The 6893-nt window shown below is 43.1% G+C and overlaps 1 non-coding gene across 1 annotated transcript; it reads left to right on the forward strand.

The window, feature by feature from the left end:
- Positions 1 to 3959: 3959 nt before the first annotated feature.
- Positions 3960 to 4031, forward strand: Trnap-agg. The gene has a single exon. It is a non-coding gene; the product is annotated as a tRNA-Pro (tRNA).
- Positions 4032 to 6893: the final 2862 nt, after the last annotated feature.

Consider the following 6893-nt stretch of genomic DNA (forward strand, 5'->3'; position numbering starts at 1 on the left):
CGTACTTCGTTCGTCGTAATAATGATAACACTGCTGTAAAACATTACGCTTTTTTTCCCTCCGCGTTTTCTGTTTAATTCATTGTCATTTCTTTCGCGCAGAGCGTAAGCCATATCGTCAAGAGTAAAGTCAGTAACAATAATGGTACGATCCAGCGATTATACGAAAATGCACAGCGCTTTATCGCCACAACTGCAGTTTGATGCTTGATGACCAATGTCTCTCATTTGTACTATTAAAAAGCATAATTGACACTAATTCATATTTTATTGTTTTCAACAGTTTTTATTCATAGGGCGATACCAGCGATATCTGCTACGTGTGCCACTTAGGTGAAAGTAAGCAAGGGTTATAAGTCCGACTACAATAAAAATACAACACTTTCAATGAGAAGGCTGTGCTTGTTTATTTATTAATAATTTGTCAAATCGTGGTTCTCTTTTTGAGACACAAATCACCAAATCATTTTCTAGTTGAAGTCTATTTCTCTTCTTAGTTTTTATATTGGCCACTGAAGAGAACGCTAATTCACAAAGGTAGGAAGTGGCGAATAGCACTAATGATTTCAAAGCTTCCATTGCCAGCTGTCGATACTCTTCTTTTCTCTTCATCCAAAAGACGCCAATCTTTTGCGAATTAAATTCCATTTTAAGCATCCCGTCAGCTGCTAAATCTGTGTTTCTTTCGTCATCGTGCTCAGATCGGGCAGTTGTACTGACATATCAAAAAAAGGATTTAGTTCCCATCTATTACCGTTGTCAGCGCCAGAGTTCAACTCTGGAAATTAACTTAACAGTTTCTCTTCCAAATTATGTAAGCTCTGCAGCATGCAAGGAATGTGAAAACTTAGTACCACCGACTGTTCCATTTCAATTTCCTCGACAATCGTCTGAATACAAGGGAAAGACTCAAACATCGTCTTTTGGTAAAACGTTGACCACAAACTAAGTTTAGCGAGGAATCCTTTGATTTTATCCTTAGCTGTTATAATGTTTTGTTCTTTCCGATGGAGGCTCTTATTTAAAATATTTAGGTGGCTAAGAAGATCCCCGAGAAATGCCAATTTTAATAGCCAAACAGGGTCACAAAAGCAATTCACACATCCAGATTTAGAATCTTGTAAGGACATTAACAATTCACCTTTTAGTTTCAGAGCTCGTGTCAATACCTTTCCGCTGGAAAGCCACCTCCTGTCGATAGCACTCGTTACTTCATGATACTAAAGTGCTTGTTGCGTTTCACAAGAACGATATTTTTTGAATCCGTGTTGGCTGTTTGTCAATAAATCGTTTTCTTCTACGTAATTCAATGTTCGAACACAGAATATGTTCGAAAATCCTACTGCAAATCGACTTTAGTGACATGGGTCTGTAATTCAGCGGATTACTCCTGTTTTTTCTCTTGGGTATTGGCGTGTCTTGTGCAGCTTTCCAGTCTCTGAGTACGGATCTTTCGTCGAGCCAGCGGTGGTGTATGACTGCTTATTGTGGAGTTATTTTATCAGCATACTCTGAAAGGACCTGTCTGATATACAGTCTGGACTGGAGGACTTGCCTTTATTAAATGATTTAAGCTGTTTCGCTACACCGAGGATATCTACTTCTAAGCTGCTCATATAGGCAGTTGTTCTTGATTCGAATTGTGGAATATTTACTTCTTCCTCTTTGAAGAAGGAAACCGTAGTTAGCATCTCACACTGAATGGTTCAAATGGATCTGAGCACCATGGAACTTAACATATGAGGTCATCAGTCCCCTAGAACTTAGAACTACGTAAACCTAACTAACCTAAGGACATCACACACATCCATGCCCGAGGCAAGATTCGAACCTGCGACCGTAGCGGTCGCTCGGTCCAAACTGAAGCGCCTAGAACCGCTCGGCCACTCCGGCCGGCTATCTCACACTGAAGTTCGTGCTAAATTTCGAGCTTCTGAAAAACCACGCCAGTCTTGGGGGTTTTGCGTTCTTTTAAATTTGACATAGGCCTGCTTTCTTTCGTTGCTTGTGCAACCATTATCTTTAGGAAGGCGTCAAACGAATATTATTATCAACTTTTTCAAACAGATGTATTTTGCGCTGACTTTCGGTGGGTTTGCGCGTGAAGGTATCCAGTATTGCTACGACAACCTTGTGGTCACTAATCCCTGTATCCGCCATGATGCTCCCTGTTTGCTCAGGAAGAGAGGTCTAGTATGTTTTCGCAACCGTTTACACTTACAGTGGGCTCCTGAACTAATTGCCCAAAATAATTTTCTGACAAAGCATTTCGGATGACACTTTATGCCTTCCACCGACTTTAAGTATGTATTTTCGCCAACATATAGAGGGTAGATTGAAGTTACCATCAACTATAATTGTATGATTGGGGTAACTATTCGAAATGAGACTCGATATTTAATTGAACTGTTAAGCAAGTGTATTTTCTGAGTTAGTGGATCGGTAAAGGGAACCAGTTACTAATTTATTCCGTTTGCCAAGTATAACTTCTACCCACACTAAAATAAAGGAACTATCTATTTCTGTTTCACGCAAGATAAACTACTTCTGACAGTAATAAAACATACCATCACAAACTGTAGGTAATCTCTCCTTTCTCAAAACGGTTCGATGTATGTAAAAATTTCGTCTGAACTTATTTTCAAGACTTAGCCGGGAGGAATCGCAACGAGACAGCTCCCCACGAGAAACTACTATAAAAGGGTGTTCTGCGGGCGCTAATCTTAGTTTTACGGAGATGAATCGCTTTGTGGTAGCTAATTAATGCATTTTGTGGCGAATTTATTTCCTAGGACTACTGCATTGATGAGAAATGACAATGAAATGATATTCACATTTCTTTTAATTAACAAGGCGCAGAACACGGGGCAGCTAAGTACGAGACCTGGTATTGCATAAGATTGGTGCACCCTTATGACGAACGTTGGCCTCGGGACGAAATTTACGTAAACTGTATTTCGTGACAGTTTTTTTCACATGTTCAACATACAAACACTGGAGGTCAATGAATTCTACATACTTTGCTTCTATTAAAGCATCAATGTCTGGTACCACTTTCTGAGCACAGTTAATTCGAAGAAATTAGAAGTTTATTTGTAGTCTGTGAGAGTGAGCTTCCGTGGGTAGATTTCGGTCTCATAACTGCGGACGAAGTTATGTAGGTCCAGACAGATATAATCGTATCTGCGAACTAGGAAGTCGTGGAAATTTAAGCTGAGGACAATTTTTATACGAGACTACTAGACGTATTTTATTACGAAATCTATCACTGCCTGTCACACAGTAGGTCAACACGTTCTAACTGTAACTAGACACTCACGTCTTCTAAGTTGATGACGGCGTGTCTGACTTTCGCGCTGAAGTTCCTAATTGGGCCATAATGTTACTTTCCATCGATTTAATAAGAGCTACTCCCAGTTTTAAGCATCGCATCAGTAAGTATATTCGCTTGCAACCAAGGCTCCGACGAACTTAACATACGATAATTCTCCTGAAAACGGCGCACAACTTGCACTTCCCCTGCGCTACATAATGGCGTCTGTCCGTCTCATTTTACGAGCGCTCACTAGCCAGCCGGCGAAAGAGCGGGTGCCCTCTTGGTTCCCTAGCCGCCTCGAACAGGCCTGCTCTAGGTAGTAGCCACACAGATAACTAAAATAAGTCGCTCCTTTTTGAAGCTCGAAAAAAAATAATTCATAAATTAAAGGCGTCCTCGCCCGATCTGCTACAGGGACGTAAGGAGGTGTCTCAGTGACGGCCTAACCGATCTGCCTGTTGCATCTAAATAGCACACCGGACATCGGCCCAGCAGCCTCCTGGGGCTGCTTAGCGAATCTGTCAGAGTGGGAGAGGCTCGGGCCGGCGCACTCTCCCGGCCTCGGCAGCCAGCCACGCAGCCTCTCAGAACTGGGTTACTCTCTCCACAGCGAGGCTGCCACACGAGAAACACCTCGTGTCGGCGGCTCGTTGGTCTAGGGGTATGATTCTCGCTTAGGGTGCGAGAGGTCCCGGGTTCAAATCCCGGACGAGCCCGTATTTTTTGATTTCCCATAGCCAAAACACTTGGACACGATGTGGATCCTTGCGAGGACGTCACATGCGATAGCCAGACAGACAGACATGTTAGAGTTCCTCACGGAGCTGTGGAAGGAACACAAGAGGGCCAAACAAGGCACCATGTACACCCAAGACCTTCCTGCAGGTTCCGCTGGACGCGAACTTCAGAGACGTTTCGCGCACGCCGCGACGGCCATCACCACCAACATCCGAGCCCACCGTCGCCATCGATGTCTTCTTCCCATCCCTCTACCTACCCAAAGTCAAGGGCAATGTCATGTGCCAAACTGTGTGCTCAAGCATGCAAAGTGCAAGGTGAAAGTCTGCAAGTGTCGCAGTCCCAAAATGTATGTAACATGTGCACGCTCTATCCCTACAGTGTCCTTTCCTCGTAGCCAAATAAATCAGGCAAAAAACATATCGGGTATAAATGTAGTGGAAAGGGTATCTAACAGATGTATCAACGTTAACAATGTAATTTAAGCAATGTCTTTCATATATTAATATGCGATTTCTCTCTCTCTTCTCTCTCTCTCTCTCTCTCTCTCTCTCTCTCTCTCTCTCTCTCTCTATCTCTCTCTCCCTCCCCCTCTCCTCTCAAGTTATGTATTTTGTTCATGTGATATAGATGTAAATTTCTCTTCATCATATGCCGAAATGTTGTATGTTTCTTTGTGTATTATTATATTTCACCTTATACATCGTTTGCCTCATTAATATGTTTGTGAAATTGTTGTGTCCCCCTAAATGCAGTATATTAGTATCCTTCACATTATTATTCCCATATATGGTTTTTTGTCATAAATATTGCGAACATCATTGTGTATGTACAGTTCTGTTAACCTGCAGCACGTATGTGAAATCTAAAAAACATTTAAACTCAAACTACAACAAACCAAAGTAAGTCAAGTGTTGTAACGAACCACTGAAACTAAAAATTCATGTTCTTTAATTATTATTTTTTGTGATTTCTTATTGTAGTAGAACATTGGTCATTAGATAGTAATGAAGACTCTCAATTGGTCTACGTAGCAATAATAATCACTCATGGCACTGATGACATGTACACGTTATTATAGGTGATGTGTAACAATTTTTCTTGTTTCACCCTTTGGCTGGCATTTTTATCCGAATACTTTATTGCAGGTTCTCCAACACTGCGCTGTTACTTCGGGTCGTAGCTCTGCAGTCTCGCACTAACGGAAGACATTTTTAGCGCTGAGTGTGAAGTTAATCGCCACTTTATCCGAATTTATAGTTGCGGTAAAGAAACGGAATGCGTATGTACCAATAACGAACAACTTTGGACATATATTATTACAACTTTTCAAGAACCATTTGATACAGAAGCCATCTCCGCTAAGCCGAACGTTGCCTCTTTAAGCCAAGTTGATAGCACATGCTCGTAGTCTTCAAAACTTCGTCGCATCTGCTATATCTACGACCTTAAAAGTGAGAGTAGTTGGCGTTTGTCATGTACAAGATTTACTCAGTATCTGAGAACTTATTTTTCGTATAATAACAATTGTTCAATGGATTTGAACTTGTTTTCACAGATCCGTGAGGCAAGGCTGTCCATTGTCAATGGCTCACTTCGCCATAGCACTGGATCCGCTGCTGCGGAAACTCACAAATGACATCAGAGGATTCTCCGTAGGAGACAAAGCAGTAGCATGTATAGCCTATGCTGACGACCTAGGCATCTTTATTGAAGATATGGAAGATATTCTAAGAGTAGAAACCATCGTGATTTCCAAAAAGCGTCAGGCGCCCAAACCAACCGCAGTAAAACAGTACTACTGCCGATAGGGAATCAACGACTCAAACCAGAAATGCAGTGGTAGAAAATAGCAGAAGCCATAAAGTTCTTGGAATATTTATACAGCCTTGTCCACTTAGAATGGCAGCATACAACTGGAGAGACGTGCTACACGCCATAAGAGGTATCTTCAGACAGCACGCGAACCGGACACTAACAATCCACCAGAAAACAGAACCGATAAACACCACGATCCTGTCGAAAGCATGGTACCTGGCGCAAATCTTAAGCATCCCGACCGAAATTGCGCGAGCACTTACGAGCGCAGTGTACTACCTGTTGCGTATTCAAAGTCGCGCAAGCAACGTGCTCGCTGCCGACGAAAGAAGGGGGACTAGGTCGGGTTGATATGAAGACCAAATGTGCAGCCCTTCTACTAAAACGAACGCTCGCCATCCAGGACAAAAACCCTGACAGCGTTACAGCCAAGATAATTGGAAGATACAAGCCCGCATCACAAGAAGCGCCGGTCGACACGAGACACATTCCCTTCAGAATGCGACACGTCAGGCTGCACTATGCCAACAAAAGTTACGTTCTGGACACCGTGGCGAACCCCAGCCACAGAACAGCCAAAAGAATATACTGGGCCCTCTGGGGGAAGCCGGCAAAAAACAAAATTGAACACAAACTCCCACAATACAATTGGAAACAAATATGGGGAAACGTCTAGGAAGATGTGTTGCCTGAACATGCGAAGGAGACATGGTACAAAATAATTAACAGAACGGTACCAACCAATCAAAGACTGGCGGAGATAAAACTCGTCGCAAGTGACAAGTGTGACGTATGTGGCGTGACCGACACTCTCGAGCACTGATTCACCTGCGGGAATGCCATCAACATCTGGGAGGCGTGCCAGCAGATGGTGGCCCACATCAACAGAACGGCGCCGGGAAGCATCACAGTGGAAGCAATCACCGCCCCAGACTGCAACCCATTTCCACGGCCCAAGCGACTGGCGACTCTCTGGATCCTCGCCATGACGGCACACGCCATCGTAGCGAGGAGGCAGACCG

This window comes from Schistocerca piceifrons, chromosome 2 (assembly GCF_021461385.2).
Source record: "Schistocerca piceifrons isolate TAMUIC-IGC-003096 chromosome 2, iqSchPice1.1, whole genome shotgun sequence".
Taxonomy (NCBI): Eukaryota; Metazoa; Arthropoda; class Insecta; order Orthoptera; family Acrididae; genus Schistocerca; species Schistocerca piceifrons.